Source organism: Felis catus, chromosome A2 (genome assembly GCF_018350175.1).
Source record: "Felis catus isolate Fca126 chromosome A2, F.catus_Fca126_mat1.0, whole genome shotgun sequence".
NCBI lineage: Eukaryota > Metazoa > Chordata > Mammalia > Carnivora > Felidae > Felis > Felis catus.
Window position 1 is genome coordinate 111,176,424 of NC_058369.1, and position 24,346 is coordinate 111,200,769.

General features: G+C 37.0%; 1 protein-coding gene across 27 annotated transcripts in view; it reads left to right on the forward strand.

Moving 5' to 3' along the window:
• HDAC9 (histone deacetylase 9) overlaps nucleotides 1–24,346 on the forward strand; it is a 939,894-nt gene that overhangs the window by 369,472 nt on the left and 546,076 nt on the right. The window lies entirely within an intron of this gene.

Sequence of the window (24,346 nt, forward strand, 5' to 3'; positions counted from 1 at the left end):
ACTATTCAATGCTCTTTAACAGGAAAACAACCATAAACAATAGGTAAATGAATGAGCGTGTCCGTATTCCAATAATAATACTTAGAAAAACAGGCAGAGGGTTAGATTTGCCTTAGTTTGCTTAACCCCTAATTTACAGCATTTTTAAAAAATGCAAAGGCCTGGTTCTCATAACTCCCAGGATCAGATTCTGGAGAGAGAAGCCCTTAGAACCTGCAAATTTACACAGTTGCCATTTTTATTACTATTTACTATTTACCCTTAAGTTTGAGAACTTCCATTTTCTTTACCTACCAGAATACTTGAAGCACGAATTTGTCTCTACAGTATCCTTGAGGGATTTCCATTTAGCTTGATGGCTTTGAAGTTTGTGGAGCATACCTTATCAGGCGGAACTTCTATTTCAAATAATTGACAGAGAAAATATGAAGGCAAAATTCCTATTGAGTTAAAGTCTAAAATTTTTTTTTAATTTTTTTTTAACATTTATTCATCTTTGAAAGGCAGAGAGAGACAGAGCGTGAATGGGGGAGGGGCAGAGAGAAAGGGAGACACAGAATCTGAAACAGGCTCCAGGCTCTGAGCTGTCAGCACAGAGCCCAACGCGGGGCTCGAACTCACGGACTGTGAGATCGTGACCTGAGCCGAAGTCGGCCACTCATCCGACTGAGCCACCCAGGTGCCCCAAAGTCTAAAAATTTTAACTTGAAGAGAACAAGGGCCTTTTCTCCCCTGTTTACTGTTGTATTTCCAGCTACAGAAAATAGGGTAGGTGCTTGGCACAGGGCAGGTATTTCGATAAATATTTGCAGATGATCTGAATGCACTTTCATTGCTTGGCCCTCTCCCCACTTTCAGGTTGCCTGACCCTCCCTTTATGTGATAAAGAGGTAATTGAGTCTTAGCTACAGCTTTCCTGCTTTTTATACTGTCTCTTTTGGGTTTTAATCCATTGTTTCATCTCTTTTGAGTAATTTGGGGGTTATATATCCTGCCCTCAAGACTTGTGATGCCCTGACATACCTGGTTCTAAGGCAGGATGACATTTATAAGCATTGATAATGATATTAACTGAAGATTTTTCTTCTGTAAGCAGAATAAATCAATATGCCAACTTCAACAAAAAAAAGTATTGGAAAATTAGGTGACAACTCAGCAGCAAGTGTAGATGGACTTTCTCTCAGGAGTGCCATCGAAATATAACTCAGCTCCCAGCATTTTTCCACCTCTGGGCCTTTGCACATGCTGTGCTCTGTGCTGGTTTCAAATTCCTGGAGAGAGATAGAGATTTGTTGAGCCAAGGTCAGGGACCTGTTATTTAGTTTAATTACTTGGTCACTGGGTTGGGGGGTACCATTAATCACCCCATGGAGAGAAAATCAAAGACTATTACCAGTAGGATGTGGGAATGGGATAAAGAGATGCTAGGAAGACTCAAGTAGTTTAGACATGTTAATTTGGATGCCTTTTAAAAATAATCTGTAGGGGCGCCTGGGTGGCGCAGTCGGTTAAGCGTCCGACTTCAGCCAGGTCACGATCTCGCGGTCCGTGAGTTCGAGCCCCGCGTCGGGCTCTGGGCTGATGGCTCAGAGCCTGGAGCCTGTTTCCGATTCTGTGTCTCCCTCTCTCTCTGCCCCTCCCCCGTTCATGCTCTGTCTCTCTCTGTCCCAAAAATAAATAAATGTTGAAAAAAAAAAAAATTTATAAAAAAAAAAAAAAATAATAAAAATAATCTGTAAATGACTGGATTCTGGTTTTCTAAAGCCCATTCCTGTGTTTTAAATTTTGCTACTAACACAAACCAGTCTGAGACCTCTAACAGGTCCAGGTCAGTACTTCTCTCTGTACTGCCGCTCTGCTGTGGATGATGTTCTGTAATTGCTACGGACTTCCTCTCGACCTGAAGATTTGATTTGAAGCCCTGCCTTAGCTGCGTTTTCCTGAGAGATTTGATTTTCAGTCCTGTTTTCCCTTTTAGATTATATTTATTTATACTATCTATCCCTGTCCATTTCCAAGAAAAGATTGTTACTGGCAGTTTTCAAATCAAATTCCACAGTAAGAAATGGCACAGATAATATTCAGACAGCTTCCTCTAATCCATTCAGCTCTGGTTTTGTCCCTGATTAGCTGCCACCCAGACAGACACTGCCCCAGCACGGTCCTGGATCTGCTGTACATCATGATGGTCCTTAGAATGAAGTCCTTCCCCACTTAATGGCCCCATCTCCCCCATACCCAACCATTTAAAGTCTCTCTTTGTTCTGTTGTTGTACTCTGCCAGGGTCGACAGGTTCTGATTGCTCTTCCCTCCAAGAGCATCTTCTTTCCCTCTAGCCGCTCCCTTCTTTTTTTTTAAGTTTATTTATTTATTTTGAGAGAGAGAGAGAGAGATTACTGGGGAGGGGATGAGAGTGAAGGCACGAGAGAGAATCCCAAGCAGGCTCCGCAATGTCAGAGCAGAGCCTGACTTGGGGCTTGAACTCACGAACTACAAGATCATGACCTGAGCTGAAATCAAGAGACCGACGCTCAGCTGACTGAGTTGCCCAGGTGCCCCTCACCACTCCGTTCTGTGCTGCAGTTCCACTGGCTGACTTTCTGCTGCAGACACACAGAGATCTGTTCCCTCCACCTGGAATGTGCCTTTTCCACATATTTACAAGGCTGGCTTCTTCATGCTTTTTGGATCTCAGCTCAAGAGTGACCTCCTTAATGAGAGATGCTTTCTCTATCACCCTTTCTAGATGGTTTGTGTCTCCTAAGTTACTCTATATCCCATTACCCTATTTTATTTCAATGTTGCAATGATCACCATCCAGAATCCCACTTCTTTGTGTACCTGTTGATTGCTCTCTGCTCCTCACTAGAATATAAGCTCCATGAGAAAGCATGGATTTTGTCTCCAGTCTTCCCTAGATGTTTAGAGCAGTATCTGGTATACGAGGTGCTCACTGAACAGGTTAATGAATTAAGGCCAATTTGCCATTTTCAAACTGTCTAGTCAAATCTAAACAGACTCACTTATCTGAGATATATTAAAGCCAGAGAGAACAAAGTTAAGCAATCAGCATCTTTTGGATTGTGGGAGGCTGAGCTTTCTGGATTGTCTGTCGGAATGTCTGATCCCAGAAACTAATACCCATTCAAAGAAAGGTGCTGAGGATTTGCTGCAGCTTTTATACTTATGCTCTTGGGTCACCCTTCTCATTATCTCTGCCAGCTCTGTGTTTGCAGAGCTCAGCAGATTATTTTATGAGGATGAGAAGAAGCAACATGTGGTGATTATGATGGAGCCTTAGCACAAGGCATACATACCTCTAATGTTAACTCAGACTATTAATTGTTGTCTCATCCTCATATAAGACCCAACCATTTCCATTTTCTGCTCAGTTGACACTACCTACATACACCTCAGCCTCACCTATCTCTACAGGACAGTATTTCTTCTCCACTCATATGTACACTCATAGCCCGTATGCACATGTGCATGTACATGTAGACCAGCAGTCCCAGTTCTGAAAAGTGTTGCACAAGCCAAGCCTTAGCATAAGCCACTAAAATGACTTCTGACCTTAGAAGGAAGGATTGATTTGGAAAATTTTGAGGCGAATGTAAAGACAACAGATATGTCCAGTTTTCTCTGGCAACCTTGATTTCCTTCCCCTAGTATTTCTTCTTGGGTGACACATGTAATCATTCTTACATATTTAAGTAAATAATTGGTTTGCTTCTCACTGATTAGACCTTTGTTATAATGTTTTCCTTAGAGCTTCATGCTGATGGATCAACCTGTTGGTGAAATTATTTTAAATAGTTTTAAATGGTCTTTAAAAACTTTGAAAATCAAACTCTTTGGCCTCCTTGGGTGGAGTCTAAGAGGGACTTTATGCTGTATTAGCTGCACGGTAAACAATGTTAGTAAATGATAAGCTTTCTGTATGAATTTATGGTGTTTCATATACATCCCTTAAAATGCAGAAATAAAATAACTAGTTCTTAACTCTCCAGGCCCTAGTATGTCTCAGCTTCTTATCTGGTGTTATTTTAGGCCTTCTAAGAGGACATTGAGGAAGAGGATGGCATCCCAGTATTTGCCTGGGGAGGGCTATTTCTGTCTTTCTGCCTGATGCTGATATTGAGCCTTGGTAATATCTCACAACTTTTTTGTGTATGTATGTATGGAAACGTTCTTTGCAAACCAAATTAAATTTTAAAACAGCAATATATTGTGGCACAGTGATAAAAACTGAATATGCATGTAAGGTGTGTGAAGTTCTTTACGTTATTCTTAAACTTTTTCTGTAAGTTTTAAATGGTCTAAATAAAATGTTGAACAAAATGTCAGTAACATTTAAGGCAGAGTTATGCTTTCCCATTGCAGGTACCCCCCATAGATTCCCCTAAATTATCTGTTTTTCTCTGGGAGACTTTGGCTACAGTAATCTCCAGGAGACATTTCTGGAAATCAGAGACCCAGGGAAACAAAATTTGGAGAAATAAAGTTTGCATCTAATTTTTAGAATGTATTAAATGATACCGAGGAAGTAACCTTTTATAAGAGTAGAATTTTAATATATTTCTCTATTTGTAGACACTTTATTGCCTTGGAACTACATTTTTTTTCCTTTTGGGGCAGTGAGGCAGATTCACCCCAAACTTCAATAAACCTTTATCTTCTCAAATACTTTAAAAGCAAGTTTGAAATAGATAATGATCATATGTTTACCTTAAACTGAAATTCATATTCTCTAGTTTCAGGATATTAGAGAACTTCTCCTTAATAAAAGCAACACTAGAAACCTGAAAGTCAGAAACATAAAAACAATGATATTTAACATGATTCATGGCAAGAATCTGGAATACTCAGTGGAAGAAAATTGAGTGAAAATGCTACTGGAAGGATGGAGAAAGGAGGGTGAGGGGAAAGAGGGAAAGAAGGAAAGGAAGGAAAAAGAGAAGAGAGAAAGTGGGGGAGAGGGAGGGATAAATTATGCGAGGGAGAAGGAAAGGTAATAAAGAAGCAATGATCAAAAGAAAGAAATCTGTAAAGACACCTTGTGCAAATCTTGCTGTCTTCACCTGGTGGAAAGTATATAATGTAATTGAAAGGCAGTCAATTAAGAGTGAATAGAATTTTTAAAAATGTGCTTTGTGTGTTGTGAATTTACCCTGTGGGTTTTGTGGAAACTCAAGCTGCAAGCAAGGTCAGGTGCTGTGTCAGGATCAGGTAGAGCCCTTTGCCCCAAAAAGCTTGGATCCTGCTGTGGTTAATGGCCAGGACTCAATCTTCCCATCTATAGAAATTGCTGCCTTAATAACAAATTTTTGAAAATGGACCAGGAGCCATTTCCTTTTCTTGTCAGTACCCCTGAACCCATACAAGTATCATGTCACCAAATGTTCTGCTTCTAGAAGTAGTACAGAACAGTTCTGTCTATGGAATGAGTGAGTTAAATTCTTTGAGTCATATTTTTGTCGAGATATAAGAGTGGATGCTACAGAGACTGCCAAGCTTCTTAGAAGCAAGGTTCTGGATAAATATTTTTAATTACCATCCCCTCAGTCTCTGGAGATACCCTACTGTCATTATCAGAAATTTTTTGTATTATTTTAGAAAGAGATTCATTTTGCGCTCCTCATAATGCAAAGGTGGCAATTGGACCTTAAATCAATGCTTTAGCTGTCAGCAAAGAGGTGCTTTTTTTTCCCTCTAATTTTACTAACACTGTAGCCAGTCACCATGCCTCCTCAGTCCATGCAGCTGCATAATTATACATCAGATCTCCAAAATGAATTAGTTTATTTTTAAAACAGCTAATTGCCTTAGTGGAGTCATGTTTTACCAGAAGCACAAAAGGGCTTTGTTCACTGCAGGGAAGTTTTCTTCTGGAATGACTGTGTTAGGCTCTTGCTTCTGTAATGTCAGTCATAAACAATAAAATATCAGCAAAATTCACCAAGATCACTAGTATTCCAGAGCATCCCATTGTGATTTCAGCATTGTTTCCTCTGCATGTAGTTCTATGTGATCTTAAAATTAAAATATCCTATGTAGGAACGATCTTTGATATAATGATATGTACTACAGCCCCTTTACATGTGTTTTTTTTTCTCCAGCACACTTTAAGTCTTGTCTCTTGAAACTTAACTATGTATTTATAAGGCAGACCTCCCATTGCATGTTTGGTCTCCATTATAGGTAATAGGCCAATTCTTTGCAATCAAGAATTTTCTCTATTATAGCCCAAACTTGAACTTTTTAATTCTGATTTTGGATGCTATTGTATTTAAATAGAAGGAGCTATAATACTTAAATTATGTCACTCTGCAGGAGTGATGTTTACAGAAAACCCTGATTTAGAATAGGTAGCCGTATCAAATGCAAGTGTATGTTAGCATGTCCATCCCATAGGATGGTCTTACCTTGGCAAATTCACATCAGCAATGCTCACAAAGAGAAATGGATTCAACCAGCATTTCAAATGAATAGTCTCAATGAAAAGTATTACTCCAGGGAACAATACCCTCATGACCTCTGACCAGCAAATTCTGGGAAACCAGATTATAATTATAAGGATGATGGCAGAATGTTGACTGAAACCATGCTTGTTAGTTATATGGTTTGAGTGTTTAATAACATGACTGGATGGATCTGACCCCATGGAGCCCAGATGTGGCAAGACCACCTCAGAGAACCTCAGATCTGTCCCCAAACCCAATATGACAGGATCTGGAGTTTGTTGCATTCCCCAGAAAGGTAAATTTAACTCCTTACATTTTCAGGTTTAAAGCATTAGTATTTTAGACTGCTACACAGTATGAGAGGAGAGCCTAAAGAATACCACACAGTGAAACTTCATTTAAAAATCCCCTTTAAATATCTTGTTTCTTCCCCTAAGATCCCTTGCTAGCAGCCAATAACCTTATCTCTATTTTTATGTTCTCATTTTGTTTTTTCATCCTTTGTCCACACAGCCCCTGGAATATGTTGTATTGTTCTGAACGGTTAAACTCTGGCTGCAGTTTTGTATTTCCACCAAAAAAAGCAAATCCTGCAGTGAGCTAAACCCTTCTTTTGTTTTCAAAGTTTTGCTATTTAAGTTTGCCACCCGGAGATCTCATCTTCCATGCCAAAATCGGTTTTCAAGTAGTCACCTAATAATTCCTTGGAAAACATTCTTCTGCTAAGAAAAAGAGGACTTCCTATTTCTAATTATAGGAATTCATCAGTGTCTGGGCCCGAATACCCTCTCCCCAGAGCAGAGCTTAGGTGGGTGCCGACAACATTCACCTCTGTGCTCCATGCTTTCTCTGACTCCAAAGATAGCAATAACATCCCTTCTGACAAATCTTTCATTCAGAAGCTTAAAGTAATGAATTATATGGCAGTCAGCTCTGACGAATATCTTATTGGAGCCCCGCAAGCCCTTGAATGTAAGGGAAATAACAATAGCCTCTGGGAGCTCAGTTGGCCCCCATGAACTGATAGTTTAACAGTTGACAATAGGTGGCTAAAAGCTGTGCAGGGAAGCCCAAATAGCCAATGTGTCAAAATTTCTGAACCAAGGCTGGCAGAGGAGTTAATTAGTTTTATATATAAACAGGCAAACAAAACCACACTCATACATATGTTTATTTCAGGAATCAGAAGACTATATTTATGAAACATAACTGAGATGGGTCATTTAAAAGGTCAAATCGTGTCCGTATGGAGAAAATATTTCCTTACTAGTTAAATACAGTTTTGTAATTGAAGAGCTTTACGGTGGTCTCAAAATTCATTTCTGGTCACAGTTCGTAGTATTCACGGATCTTCAAAACTTAAAACTGGTGAGGGCTTATCACTTGACAGATTACAAAAGAGTGATTTTCAGAATGTAATGTTATGTTGGTTTTTAATATTTGCCATTATTCTTAAATTATAATGATCTAAAACAATCATGAAAATCAAAAGAACTTTAGAACAATCATAAATTTTTTTTTGTCTATTAATACCCTTTAACAGAGCATAATGACCTTCTGCCCTTTCAGCCCTCGGTATATTTATTCAGATATTTTAAATAACAATATCAGTAGTTTTCATTTTGTCAAGGTAAAATATGTTTACCTATCATGACTATTTCTGCATTTAACAGTTCTTGCTTTTGATACTAGAGGCAAAGATCAGTCAATACTTTAATTTCCTGAGGGCTATCAACAGACACTAAGCCTTCCTTAAAGTAGTAAACATCTTTGAAAAAGAGACTGTACTTTTAAGTGCAATTTATGCATTTACTAATTCTATGCTGCACTTATTCTCAAGATGATGGGCTGCACATTAGCTCTTTCCTTTTCTGTTTCATTACTTAATTTGGAAATCAACTTTTATTTCATGTGCCATAGTAATTTCTCATTGTTAATAGCAGAATTACAAAGAGAAAATCTTAAAAGAATACGTTTAGTTTAATTAAGCAAAAAGAGAGAGAGAGAAGGGTAAGCTTAGGCAAGATTCAGTTTAGGATTTTATGAATATTGAGTTGCCTTAGAAGACACAAAGTGTTGCCACTTTAAATAGTAATTTCTTCAGAAAATCTAGCCTTCATTAAATGAAATGTTTGTAACGAAATAAACTTACACTGTCAAAGTGTAAGAGTTCTTATTATTCAACATTCTTATTAATATTTGGTATTATTGATTCAGTTTTTACCTATACACTGGATTTATAACTGTATCTTGTTATGGATTAATTTTTTATTTCCTGATTATTAGTATCCTTTACCATATTTTATACATGGATTGGACATTCCTTTTTAGTGAATGCCTATTTTTATCTTTTGCCTACTTTATTATTGGGTTGTATCTTTTCAAACTGCTTTGTAAATATTATTATTATATTCTGAATACTAGTCATTGGTTGGTTAAATGTGCTGTAAATGTTTTTTCTCAATGTGTCATTAATTTGTCATTAATTAATTAATGACACATTAACTAATGTGCCATTAATTTCTCTTTAATAGTTTGTACAAAACTTATATTCTTATGTCATATTTATCAGTCTTTTTTGGAATGATTTGTGTTTTTCTGTGTCTTGTTGAACGATTCCACCCCTAATCTGAGGATTTGAGCATACTCTTACATGTTTTTCTATTTTTTTTTTAAGTTTAATCTTTGTATATAGATCATTAAACTACTTGGAGTTAATTCTGTGAGTGTGTGTATACCTGTGTATAGCTTAATATAAACATCTAATTTCTAGGGCTGTAATAGTTTAACCTAGAGAACTAGCTATCCTGGAACCATTTGTTGAAGATCTCCACTTATCTGTGGTTCCAGAACTGACCTATGTAAAGTTTTCATACATAAGTGGGCCTACTTTTTGTTGCTCTATTCTGTTATCTTACCTTTTATTTTTTATTTGAACCAATAAGGCATTCTCTTTATAATAACTTACCAGATAAGTCTTTAAGATGATAAGGCATATGCTCTCATTTTGATCTCCTTCAAAATTGTGATTACCTTCCTTGGAGCTTTGCTATTCCATACTAATTTTAGAATTTGCTTATCAAGTGAAGAATGATATTAATATTAAATATTGATTTTTTTCTATCCTTGGGCACAATTTATCTCAGTATTAATTTTTTTCTTTGTAGTCTCACATCTATGATTTTTTTTTTTTATTTTAAACAAACAGAGGGGCGCCTGGGTGGCTCAGTCGGTTAAGCGGCCGACTTCTGCCCAGGTCATGATCTCACAGTCCGTGAGTTTGAGCCCCGCGTTGGGCTCTGTGCTGACAGCTCAGAGCCTGGAGCCTGTTTCAGATTGTGTCTCCCTCTCTCTGACCCTCCCCCGTTCATGCTTTGTCTCTCTCTGTCTCAAAAATAAATAAACGTTAAAAAAAATTTTTTTTTTAAATAATAAACCAACAGAGAGAACGGGGGAGGGTGACAGGAAGAGAGGGGTTGAGAGAGAGAGAGAGAGAGAGAGAGAGAGAGAGAATCCCAAGCAGACTCTAAGCTCAGCTCAGAGCCAGATGCTGGCTCGATCCCACAATACTGAGATCATGCCCTGAGCCGAAATGAAGAGTCAGATGCTCAACCAACTGAGCCACCCAGTCGCCCCTCTTCTATGATTTCTTTTTTTTTTTAACGTTTATTTTATTTTTGAGACAGAGAGAAACAGAGCATGAACGGGGGAGGGTCAGAGAGAGATGGAGACACAGAATCCGAAGCAGGCTCCAGGCTCTGAGCCATCAGCCCAGAGCCCGATGCGGGGCTCGAACCCACGAACTGCGAGATCATGACCTGAGCTGAAGTCGGACGCCCGACCGACTGAGCCACCCAGGCACCCCTATGATTTCTTAAATGAAGAATACTTTATCTAGTTTAACCATCACTCAGGGCAATCATTAACATTATTATTAACATTATTTTAATATTATGCCATATGCTAATGGTGTGTAAGAAGACCTGTGTGCCAGTGCTCGCTTATACTAGATCACAAGGCTCAGAGATATTTATGACGATTTTCCTCATTCTTTATCTTATGAATCGACCTCTGACTTTTTAAAAATCAGAAATTGCCTATTTCCAGAAGCACCCTTTCCTTCTTTCTTATTTTTTTCTTTCGATCTGTTGCCAACCAAGTTGTTTGTATTTTGTCTAAGATAGAAGTAAACTGATTGAGTGTGGGTTTAAGACATACAAATTAGCTACTATTTTATTGATCAGCAACTATTTACCAATGTTTATGTTAGGCATTTAATATGTCACCAAAGCAACACCTCTATTAGGGATATATGATAGTAGCCAATATGTAGGTAAAATTGAGGATAACTTGCCCCAGACCCTAAAGCCAGAATGCCATGTAGTCAGATGTAAATCTGCATCTTTGCTTTTCTCCCTCTACCATTCTGCCTCTAAGATAACAAGATCTTAAAACTGAAGTTCAGTCAGAGATCTTGTGGTGGAATATTCTAAAGCCAGACAAGCTGATCCTGTTGGAAGGGGGGTGGTAAGTGCGTTCCTCCACCCTGTGGGCCATGGGGTTCCTGATTTGCTAGTCAGTTTCTAGGAAGGGTGACTGAGTAGGACAAAAAGAGGGCCCCAGGTGCTGGATCTGGAGGAATCTGTCTAACACAGTTGTAGTGTGCTGAGGAAGGCGCTTTCTGTGTATCACGGTGGTGAATTGAGTGAGAGAAAATGAAGGGACCTTTAAGGTGGTCAATCTGTCTTGCTACGACTCATGTTCCTGTTAGAAAAATTAAATCAAACGTGATTGGTAAATGGGGGGGGGGGTAATAAGAATATAAAGTGGATGTTGGTTCATATGTGATTTTTTTTTTCCAAGCGTAGGAAACCATAAGTGTAGAAACATAGTAACTTTCAGTAAGAAAGGGAAAAGAAAAAGCTATCGATTGGCTGCTAGTTTGGCCACGGGAGCCATGGTGACCGTATTTGAGAAACTAAAAACCAGTGCCTCCACCCAGTCAGTCTCTCACCACTGATGCATGCCCCTGTCCTTGTTCAGCTGCTGGCTAGAGGCAACAAGCTCTTCCTCCAAGGCCCCCTTGAAATGGAGCCCTTGCCCCAGGGCCCTGCCTCTCTCAGCTTTGGCTCAGGACCCACCCACCTCTCCTCCACACAAGTCCTGTCTGTTGTTTCCTGCATTTACCCATCCACTGTGACAGCCTCTGGCCAAGCTGTAGTTCTTGGTTTTGTTGGGGGGGTGGGGGGGTGGGGGCTGGGGGGCAGGAGTGTAAGGGTGGGAGGGGCCCAACTTATTTCCCTAATTAACAATGAAAAATTTTTTTATTGAAAATTTTTTTATGTTTATTCATTTTTGAAAGACAGAGAGAGACAGAGCACAAGAAGGGGTGGGGTGGAGAAAAAGGGGACACAGAATCTGAAGCAGGCTCCAGGCTCTGAGCTGTCAGCACAGAGCTTGACACGGGGCTGGAATTCACGAACTGCGAGATCATGACCTGAGCCGAAGTCGGTGACTCAACTGACTGAGCCACCCAGGCGCCCCAACAATTAAAAATTTTGATCATAATATTAGATGATGATAATGATGTTGATGATGTTAACTTTAAAAATAACATAGGTTTTGACCATTTTACTGATGACCCTGTCACCCATTACACTTGTTATCTAGGCAGCATATTAACAGAATATGAATTTTCTCTGGAATGTAATTATCGTGTTACAGCTGACTTGCTACAGGGTGCATTTCAATGGTCTGTCATTTCCTTCATGGTGTTCAAAAAGTATAGATAAAGGACTTAACTTACTTGCATCTTACTTTGGGGTTGGTTACTCAAATGCGTATTCTTAACCAAGGGCTGATGCTGTGACAGTTTTATAGGGTTATAACGGGTTCTGTTTACTCTGAGTACCAGAGTTTTGTCTCTAGTAGTCAGGTTTTACCCCAGCATCTGTTACATAACCTAGAAAATTTCTTTTTAACTCAAGCCTTTAGCAATATCAAAATGATTTAATGTGTGTTAATAAACCATACAATGATTTATCATACTATTAAATAAGCAAATTCTATTTGACAAACGATGACTCCTGACATGAATCTTCAATTCCTATCTTACCTTTATCATATGGAGCTATGTCCAGTCTGGATTTCTTGTCTTACATAGTCTGAACACTGGAGTTTCTTTTCTGGGGAGGGAAGCCACATTATGGCATGATGATTTTTGTCTGGTTGTTCCTTACTCATGTCAGGACCTTGCTGCAGTTTGCAGAAAAATGATTAGTCTGTGTGTCTGTAATTGCTTGTGGGTCACTTTAAGTGCCAAGTCTTCACCACTAGCATTTTTAACAGGAGTTAGTTTTCCTCCAGTATGTTTATCAAATGCCTGTTGCAAGTTGTGTATACCTGAGGCATGATCAGGTAGCCAAGAGCCTCTTTAGTTCTGACCGTGCTCTGCATTTTCTCTGAAAAGTTGGAGCAACAAAAAAGATCAGATCCTGTTCTATCTGGCAAGGAGAGGAGTCTGAACTGAAAACAGGAGCAGAACCCTGGACCCTGATCTTTAATAATGGATGCCAGCATGCACTGTCACACTGTTGCCACATTCCCGGGATTTATTTCTTTATTTCTTTATTTAGAGAGTGGGGAATTGAGGCAGAGACAGAGAGCAAGAGAGAATCCTAAGCAGGCTCCATGCTCAGTGCAGAGCCCAACAAGCCCTACAATGCTCTGGCTTCTGCCCCTGAGATTGTGACCTGAGCTGAAATCAAGAGTTGGATGCTTAACCAACTGAGCCACGCAAGTGCCTCTCCAGGGTTATCTTTTTAACTATTTCCCCCACGTGGATACTGTTTTGTATTGTTGTCTTGATTTCCACTGTCTTCCAGCACTTGAGATATTATTCTGCTACTCAAATATTAGAAATTGATGTGACAAAAGGCTAAAAAAATAGAATTAGAGGATTAAAAACAAGAATTATTAAGGAATGCCTTTCATAATACTTCTTCATAATTTTGAAGAAATAATATTCCTTCCTAATTCGTGTTGAGCCCTTATTTATTTTATGTTATTTTATTTTTTTCTGGAGCAGTGGTATGTTTTTAAGAACAGAGTGCTAGGATTCAAAGGACGTGTGCATTCCCTGGGCCACAAGATCACAGTGTTACAGAGTGAACATTAATAGCCAGGTGTGCTTGTTTCTCCTGTTCTAGAACTTTCCATTACACATTGCCCCTACCAGTCCTCCTCATTTTTCCTGAACATCTGAGGTCCTTCTTCCCAGAACCCTTTGAAAGGACAGTGTTGTCAAAGGAAACAATAATTGTTGTATAAATGTAGGAAACTCTTATAATTAAAAACAGAACAAGGCTAATGTATCTTTTAAGGAATTGGTCAGTCAAATGGATTACTTTTGCTACTGCTTACTTTTGCAGTAAGAACATTAGTCAAAGAAAACGACACTGAATCATGTATTTGACATATACTACAAAGAAAGATAAAAGAGGCAGGGAAAGCATGGATATTAATGGTTAAGTAATATATACTTAGGTTTGGGGCAGGAAGAAAATTAACTTCTGATTTGTATGTGAGAAAACAAAGGCGCCAGAGGCTGGTGTGTGAATACCTGTCCCTAAGACTAGGCAGTAATTGCTGGAATGAGGGAGACATCATTTTAAGCAACTAGACATTTTAAAAAGCAGTGAAATACAGTAGGGATACAGTGGTTCTAAAGAGCCTAATGAAAAATGAGGCAAGGCAGAAACAAAGACAACAAAAAACAAAACAAGAAGAGTGAACCCAAAAAAGACTGTTTGATAGTGGACGAGTTTTGATTTATGGGTTGTGTTGGTAGACATCATTGTTGTGATCATAGGAAAATCCTGGGAAGAGTGCTTTTGGAATGAAGAATGGGCAGGGATGGACTGTGTCTTCTCATTCAGTTCACCACCACGTTAAGAAACTTTATTCTGGAAAATTAAAATTGTTCCTGGATGTACATAGCAATTTCTGGAGAAATTTTTTTTAATAAAATCATTTAATTTTTTTACAAATCAAATTCTTTCTGTATTTTCTGTCTGATTTCCTGAGAACGATGCTACATTGGTTATTATGTTCCAAGTTAATAGATTTTATTATTTGAAAAACTGATCAGATATCGTGACTGTCTGTACATTATACCCAATGGCACAGATTCAAATTTTTTAGTGCCATTTTAATCTTGCATTTTCTTGTCAACTGTTTTGAATCATATACGTTTGGATGTCTGACAACCAGTATACTCTATATTTAATGATTCTAACATTCTTGAAATGTTATGATAATCCATACATAATTCATTTGGAAATAGTGAAAATACTACTTTAGGTTTACCCTAATGACTGGATATTAACAATATGAGTCATGTTATATTGTGATATACGAAGGTGGCCATGTTAGCATAGACCTTGACAGTAATTATTGGTTCTCATTTCTCATCCCTCATATTGGCTTAAAAAATTTTTTTTTCATGATACGCTCTATGTGTGGTTGATCCTGTCTCGAGTGAAGTACTCTTGACCGTTGAGCAACTTGGGAGTTAGGATGCCAATCACCTGTACAGTCAAAAATCCATATATAACTTTTTACTCCCCCCAGACTTAACTACTAATAGCCTTACTACTGACTTCCTGAAAACATAAACAGTCGATTAAAGCATATTTTATGTAAGGGGTGCCTGGGTGGCTCAGTCAGTTGAGCATCTGACTTCTGCTCAAGTCTTGATCTCAGGGTTCCTGAGTTCAAACCCTTCATCAGACTCTCTGCTGTCAGTATAGAGCCTGCTTCATATCCTTTGTCTCCCTCTCTCTCTGCTCCTCCCCCATTCATGCTGTCTCTGTCAAAAATAAGCATTTCAAAAAATTTTTAAAAACACATATTTTATGTAACATATTGTATGTCATATATATTATATCCTATATTCTTAGAATAAAGTAAGCTACGGAAAGAAAATATTATTTAAAAATCATAAGGAGAAAATAAATTCACAGTACTATATTTATCTGAAAAAAATCAATGTATGAGTGGACACATTAAGTCCAAACCTATGTTGTTCAAGTTCAACTACATATTTTAAATAAAATGAAATGCTTGAGAGTTTTAACTGTCATTTTTTACTAATACCTTCTCCCTAGCTTATAAAGGGAACAACATTAGCCTGTGCTTGAGAATTTCTTACCATTTAGCCTTCGGAATGTTAATTACTCCTAGACTTTAGTTTCCCTCAACTAGCATTGTGTTCCATCAAGTCAATACATAATTATTCATGATTTAAATAATCAAAAATTACTAAATTTTAATCCAGGTGAAGTCTTGAATTTAAAATAAGTGAATTTGGCTTCCAAGGGGTCTCTGCTACTTACAGGAAGTACTGCTGAGAATTTCCTTCAGATAGAGCCAAAATAAGAAGACAGCATTCTTCACTTCATTACAAAAAAGAAAACAAAAACAGGTTGTTATAGCTTCAGGTGAAATAACTAATGTTAGCTTATTGATTTTAAATAGAGTCCCTGCCATCTGGAATGAAGTCATTAGCTGGGGGGGGAATGCATTGTGGATTGGTGATACTCCTAGGTTGTGATTAAATGGCACACATGTGAGTGTTGCTATGAATCTTTGTGTCTCCTATTAAAATATCTGATTAGACCTCACAAAGTAAGCTTTGCAAATAGGCTGGGACATACTACTCCCCTCTTGCTCATTATTTCCATTTCTTATTATTCAATTAGGAATCAGTGACTTGCTGAATACACATGGTGTGTTTATCAGCCTGGAGAGTGATAAAAATTTTCCCTTCGAATTTTTCTTTTATATTCTGTTTTCTAATATTATAGCTGATTTTGAGAAATAGCTATTATCTTAGTTCAGAATACAGAAATTTAAGTAGGCCCTCAATTATTCACTTCTTGATGTGTGTATTAATAGTGTGCTATAATAATAACTTAAGAGTACTGAATACCTATTATGTTCTTGCCATAATGGTGGAAATTTTATATTCATATTTCTAAATATTAAAGCAACCCTGCAAAGCACATGTCAATTTTTTTCATTTTTTTACCATGTTTATTTTATAACCATGATTTCTTAGTCCTTATGAAGTTGATACAATTTGGGGGAAATAGATACTCCCTTCCCTTTTTGATTCCATATGTATTGGGCAGGGTAGCAGGAACAGAATATGAAATAATAGGCAAAGGGTGCAGGGATGAGACGGGTGAAGTTGAAGAAAGACACGGTGAATGTTTCTATGAATGCTTTGGGAAGAATATCAACCAGAGAAATACAAAGTTGACAACATGAGTATTTTCTTCTCCCATGGGCTTCGAAAAGTATGGCATAGTATTGGACCACATTCAGCATATATTAATTATATAGCATTGTGGTATGTTTCTTGTCAGACCTGATGTGTGTATATTTTTTCTTACTTTTTAAGCTCCATAGATGGCATTCATAAAGTACTTTTTTTTAAAACAGGAGGTTTTTTTAAAGTTTATTTATTTTAAGAGAGAGAGGGAGAGAGAGAAAAGCAGGCTCCGACATGGGGCTCAGTCTCACAAATCATGAAATCATGACCTGAGCCCAAGTCAAGAGTCAGAGGCTTGCCTGACTGAGCCACCCAAGTGCCCCCACAAAACATTTTTAATACATTATTCAGCAAATATTAATTTGATCATATAAACCAATCTTGCTTGGCAGAAAACACTACTAGCTGCTATGTGAAGGTCCTCCTTTTAACTACCACTTAATTTTATCCTTGGAGCTTCGTATCAGAGGAAGTTCTTAAAGGGCATTCCTCTTTCAGCTGGATTTACAACTCATCTGCAACACTAAATACAGATAAAATAAAGATCACATCTTGGTTAAAGGTTTATATATAAAAGCCCCTGCAAATATAGTCACTGTCTTGTCCAGATGGTAATTGTAGACGACTTGTTCTCTTTGAGCCTTTTTCTTACCCCATTTCCTCTCAAGGTCTTTATCTCAATGCTTTGAAGCTCCATAAGTGACTGTGAAGCTGAGGTTAATATTTTTAAACTGAGGGAATTATGACTAAGAATGGTTAAGTAACTTATACAAGCTATCCAACTTATAACTGGCTACTAAATGAGAGGGGGGATTCAAGTCAAATTCTGTCTGAATCCAGAGGCCTGTCTCCATCGAATAAGCCACATTATTTAGAATGTAATGTAGTTGCCCTTCATATGAAAGATATTCGCTGGTTTTCGTGAATCAAGTGTAAATTCATATCTGACACTGAAGTTTGCACATTTTCCAGAATATATCTCTTTTTGATTTAAAAAACATGTGAACATAAGGCCCCTCCTTCTAAAGACTTAGACAATGTAGGAGCTCTTTAAAACTGAAAGGGAATTCTCTATGTCAATGAGAATATAAAGTGGAACTTTTTTGATTAGAGCTTTGATGTTTTCAGAAGAGTCATGTCACTGTTTCCTGGAGCCAGGCTGGCCGTTATAAGAGTCCAGGAGAGCCTCAGGAGCACAGGAACAATTGTTAAAATGTTCAAAACTCCTTTTTAGTAAAAATAGTTTCAGTGTAGAAATGGGAAGGTTTTAAGTAAATTCTCTAGAATCTTGAATTTTTTAATTTCCTGTGCTTAATCCTAGGAAAATAAAGCATGATAGAATTTACCATCTCTTGTGTTTTATATTGATGATACAAAGCTTATGAATGGCTACAGTATTGTCCTGAAAAGTACTGTATGTAACATAATCATCATACTTATCTGACCAGGATGATGTTGGAATTGGGTGTGTGAGATAACCCTTTTGAGAGAGGAAAACTAACTCTGGAGATACATTTGGGGAAGGGTGGAATGCGAATGGCTGATGCAGACGATGGAAATTGTTTGCCTGACATTTATCTGTGAAAACAAGCATGAATGAAAGCGTATAAAAATCAAACATATGTATATTTACATAGATTCACATATCATATAGAGTGCTTACTATTTGCTAGGCAGTGTGAAATAGGCACATAGATGAATGACAGATCTGTTCTTGACTTGTTGACGCCTAGCATGGGAAACAGATATGTAACCAAATTGTTGAAATATCCAAAGACTCTTGTTATGATATACGTAAGGACAGAGTTAGGTCTTGTCATTCATGACTGCTCAGATCAGGGAAGGCTTTGCCAAGGAAGTAATGTATATGTGCAGGCTTTTGAAAGATGAGGTGGGTTTACTACTTTTTTTGCTCTTGAGAAGATGATGAACAAGCAAGGGCCACTATCTCCTTCGATGAAGTTACCAAATGTGAGACTTTTCTATGGGATGAAAGGAAAAAAACCATCCAGGTATATATTGTCTATAAAAGTTATTCTTAAAGGATGCAAAGGGTGAAAACAAAGGAGTGGAAAAATATCTATCAGACAAATGGTAACTGAAAGAATTCTGTTAAAGTAAACCATCCTGAAACAGGAAAGATTCCATACCCATGGACATCTAATAAACTTAGTGATACGGCTAATTGCAAATGTGTATACTTTAGTTATACACCACTGCTATAAATATTTTTGATAAGGCAAAAAAATAAGTGCTTGGGCATTTGCTGTTTCTTAAATATGGTAGTTGACATCCAATTAGATCATTTATGAAATCAGAATATAATTGCAATATAAAAAATGTTGCTGCTATTTTCACTGGCAAGCATTCTGGCATTCTCTTGATTTAACATGGTGATAGGTAGTGGTTTGCTATGGTAAATATCAGCTTGACCTTTGTGGCAAGAAATGACATTTCTGGGTTGATTTTTTGATGTCTGGTGAACTTATATTAGCATGTGGAAATCAGTCTTATCACAGCTCTCAAATATAGTATTCTTCCAGGTGCTACATATCACTATTGATTTTTGATGATCAGAATCCCATTTATTTATAAGATGATAACTATTAAACGTGTGGCTACATGTGAACACCTACTTTGTAGAATATTATAAAATTAAATTTTTGAATCATACCAAATAGTGAAGATCAGAAAGCTAATTTTACTTAACTGGAATTCTTCCAGAATTTTGATTTTCATAGCCTTGTAGCCAGAAATAATATTTTGTCTTGAAACTAAGATTTCTATTAAAAGTTTGTCTTGTAAATATCTTATACATACTTACTTTAGTAAACATGGGATAGGTTAGTCCAGGTTGGTTTGTATTTCAAAGCTGATGCTGTTAAGAAAATGATGTTTGATTATCAGCATGAGCCATTACGTGCCACTTAAAGCAAAAGAAAAGATTAATGGTTGATGCGTACTTATATTTACATTGAGCCTATTCGTACATATGAAATAGTTTTTCTATGTGAAATAAGTTTACAGTACCATAATACAAAGTGTAAAAACTACTGTGCTGTTTCTTAAGTGACTTGCAGGGAGGGAAGGTTGAATCTAAACCTATATTTCTTTGAGAACGTTGAGTCAGAATGGTATAATCAATGGAATTTACCAATTAAAAATAGAACATGTAGATGTGAGCCAATGCAATTGATAATCAGACTTTTCTAGAAACTTTGCCATCACTACAGTTATTAGATCCAGTACTATAAAGTGTAACTACAAATGCATTTTTATGTTAATTTCCTAGTGCCAATATCATTAAAATACTCCAAAAGGAAGATATTTGAAAACTTTGTTTACTCAAACTACTCGATGATGATCATTACATTAAGGAATCCACGTGAGATCATTTCTGTTGCAGTCTGTTGTCTGACCCTTTTCACTGGTTATTCTGTCCACAAGACAAGGAAATAAATGCAAAAATGAAAGTGCAATTACATTTCATTTGATTTCAACAAAAGATTATTTTTCATACATGCATATAGCTTTATAAAATTGTGGTTTATTATTGATTTGAAGTTAATTATTAAGATTTTAATAAGACACTATGGTAAAAATGAATAATGATGAAATAGTACATGTTGAATATGATAACATACTGCTTTCTTCTCCTGGACTGGCCGCTCTGAGCTCTGCACAGAAAGACTGATGTGCAACTGACAAATACTCAGAAGAAGAGAACCTGGAACAACCTGTCTTAGTGAAGAAAAGCAGTGCACGCATCCCTATCATCTTAAATGTACAATGCTGGGCTCATCTGCCAGTTAAGAGATACTCTTTTGGACGATCCTCCTCTTTCTACTTTGAATGTTAATTGTCTTCTTCAGTCTCTTACATAGTTTAATTATTTTCATTTAAAATAAATTATTCTCTAATAATACTGGCTTGTTTAAAATTGGACCCAAAAAAGATACTTATTCCATTTGTATATTTTAGCCATCTAATCGTTGATTTGGAAAGGTTGATCTTCTCTACTGATTGTCACACTTTATCGTGCATCAGTTGAAGGTCTTATAAAATACAGATTCCTCTCAGAGATTGTGATTTAGTACTTCTAGGATAGGAAGTACCCCATAAATTGCATTTCTAACAAGTTCCCAGGTGACCTTGATGCTCTGAAATCCCCTAGAAATAGAATAAATCATGGATCAACATGTCCCATCTGAAGGGAAAAGTTAGAGAAGAAATTATTAGCAATCAAATCAAGGCCAACAGTTCTAGAGCTTTTGTTGATGTTGTTTTGTTTTCATATAAAACAGCCTCCCTGGAATTTCATTGCTGATGTGTTTTCTGATACCCTTTACCTCTTCTTGGGTCCAGGCAAGATTTCCTTATCTGAAGACCATTTGGTAACCAATTAGGTTGTTTCAATGGAAAGGAATCACTTGTAAATTGAACATCCACTATTTAATAACAATTGGCAATGTTTCTCTAAGAGATAGAAAAATTAGATAAATAGACTACTTAATTCCAAATAAAAATTAGTACCCTGTACTCTATTGCCTGTTTGTTGGGAGTCTAGGTGAACCAAGTCTACTACTTACAGACAAGTACGTATAACTTTATTGCTGTGACAATAGTTTGAGAAACGTAAGGATGGGTGAAAAAGCAACATGAGCGAGTCAGAAAATGAGTGAGGAGATCCAGGTGTTGGTGAGTAATTTTGTAGATTTCCTGTAAAACAGAATTAATATTTCAGGCAAAGTGAAATACTTTGTCTAGATTTCAGAATCATAGGATTTGGTGCTACATGAAAAGTCTGTGTTTGATTACAGATGAGCAGAGGTTACCTTAGTGTTTTAGAATAAGTCAGCCTATATTACCTTCTTTGCTTCTTTGGGACTGATTTGAGAAAAGATCAATGTGAGCTATGGGTCCAAGGATATTTTAGGAAATATTTTGATGCCATATAGATTTTTATACATCTTTTTGTGTTGTCTATATACCTGCATAAAAATAATTGGAATTATCATAATTGCTTTTGAATGACATTTTGGTATCCCTCCTATTAATTTATCACTAGTTTTGCATATTCTGTTTAAAATAACTACTTAAATAATTAGACAGTGGTTTCATTTCCATCAGTAGATAATATTAACATTTATTGAATGAGTGTAAAATGAATGTAAAATGATTTTTAGATCCATTCCCAACGTTTTTATTAAATTGAGTTAACATTCATTATATTGAGATTTTTTTAATGCCTATTTATTCTAGCCTAGCATTTGTATTAGCTTGTTACGGTTTTTATATTACAAAATTTAATAGTTTTTTTTCCCATCAGTATGCACAAAAAGAAACTTACTGACATTTCTTTACTAACATTGTTGAGATGATGTGAGAGGAATTACACAACATTCTTAATATTTAAGTTGTTGGTTAATGGAACTATGGTAATCAGTATACTTCCTGGTGATTTTAATGATGCTTATTTTTCTTCTGAGAAACAAGCGATACCTATTTTATGATGTGTCTGATGTCTTTTCACCCTAAACTAACTTTTCATTGTCAAGAGGTAAAAGGGAAGACTATTAATGGTAAAAACAAAACAAAACAAACAAACAAACAAAATACTGAAAGCATGTGGGGATAAAATCTCAAGTGAAGTAACTTGGTCAACATGAAGAAGACACATTACACTATTTTATGTGGTATGACTTTTCCTAGAACCTCTGAGAAATAGGATAATTACTAATTCATTCTTTTGGAGTTTTACTTTTCTTGACGATAAAAGCTCAGCAACTGTTTTTGTCAATTGCAATTTGAAGGGGTCACTTAAATTTGAAATGACAAAAGATGTGTATTATGGCATTAGTAGGATTTTGTCATCCCTCTTACATGTTTATCACTGTTTTGCCTATTCTGTTCAAAACCACTCTGAAACAATTGGTGGTTCCATGTTTCATCACTAGATCATTCTAAAATTTATTTTGAAGATCTCAGGTAATTATTTGCATCACTTGAAAAGGGACAGAATGCCAGACTGGGGAATATGATGGGAGACCACCTGCTAGATACAAAGCATGTCTCTTTAGTCATAATATCATTAACAAGTACTTTTATAGCCTTAGTAACATTCAGCACACCTTAATTCTTACTTTGTAAAATAGGGAGCTTGTTTGTACTCAACACTATTGGATTTCAACTATTTTCTTCTTTTTTAAAAAAGATTATTTTGAGACAGAGTAGCACACTTGTTCCTGTGCATTTACAGGCACATGAGTGTGGGTAGGAAGAGTGGCAGAGAGCAGGAGGGAGAAGGAGGGAGGGAGAGGGAGGGAGGGAGAGAGAGAGAGAGACAGTGTGTGTGTCCCAAGCAGGCTCCACACTGTAGGTGCAGATCCCAACATGGGGCTCCATCCCACAAACTGTGAAATCATGATCTGAGCTGAAATTGAGTCAGAAGCTTAAGGAACAGACTGAGCTACGCAGACGCCCCTCAGCTGTTTTCTTCTTAATGTACAAAGCTGTTGTTCAAAAGAACTCTTACATATTCTAGTATAAACAAATAAAAGTGAGGTTGCCCTGGTTCGGGGAAGAATCTTTTCTGGAGAAAGCACTGTAAGTCAATTCCAGGGTCCCATGGCATCCTGAGGCACAGAGAGTTTCAACACCACTGTAGGCAAATTCTAAACTTCCTCCCAGGTCTAAAATGCTACACTTGGTTACATCATCCCTGAGGTAATTTGCCAGCTCCACAATATTTCCATCTCTTGAATTTTATATATTGATTTCTTGACTGAGTGAAAGTTTAGTTGTAATATCAAATGGAATTAGATATTTTTTTTCCAGTGACAGGAAAATAAGATTTTCTCATTTTAGTTTAAGTCCAATGAGCTTTGGAATAATTTTTTTTTTAAATCTTGTAACTTCTGTGTCCAAACATAATTTTGCAAGAAGTAGGAGTTAATCTATGAAAGAAGGAAAATTCAGTACCACTGTTTTCAGCAGTGTGTTATCTGCCTAATGACTTCACATGCTTCCTCCCTTCCACCAAAACCCTATGTCTCCTTGTTCTCTTTCCCCTGCCCCACACTCTGTGGTTGACCAAGATCCTTCCTCCACAAGTTGTTCTAGGAACCTTAAAACACTCTGCTTTTTCCCTTTCCTTCTCTGTTGCTACTAATGCTTTAAGAATTACATTTTCCTTACTGACCTAGTTTAGAAAAGGAAGAAGAGTTCCCAGGACTAGTGGATTATCACTTTTGGGTGTGCCCTTATGAATGGCTAGATGGTACAACCCAGTTTGTGATGCAGAATTTATTTCTCATACAGAAATGATGTTATAAGTGTACCTCAGAGACTATAGAATGTTTAGTAGTATATGTTATAATTCATTTACTCTACAGGTGAATTTCAAAATGTGTGTTGGTCTGGGTGCCTATCAACTACTCTAAATGCCATTTCTTCCAAAAATTGAGGTCTGTGTTTCAGGTAGCAATGAATGCAGAATATTCCTAGTTGAAGACTGACCATATTTATTGGTTGAACTACAGGTGC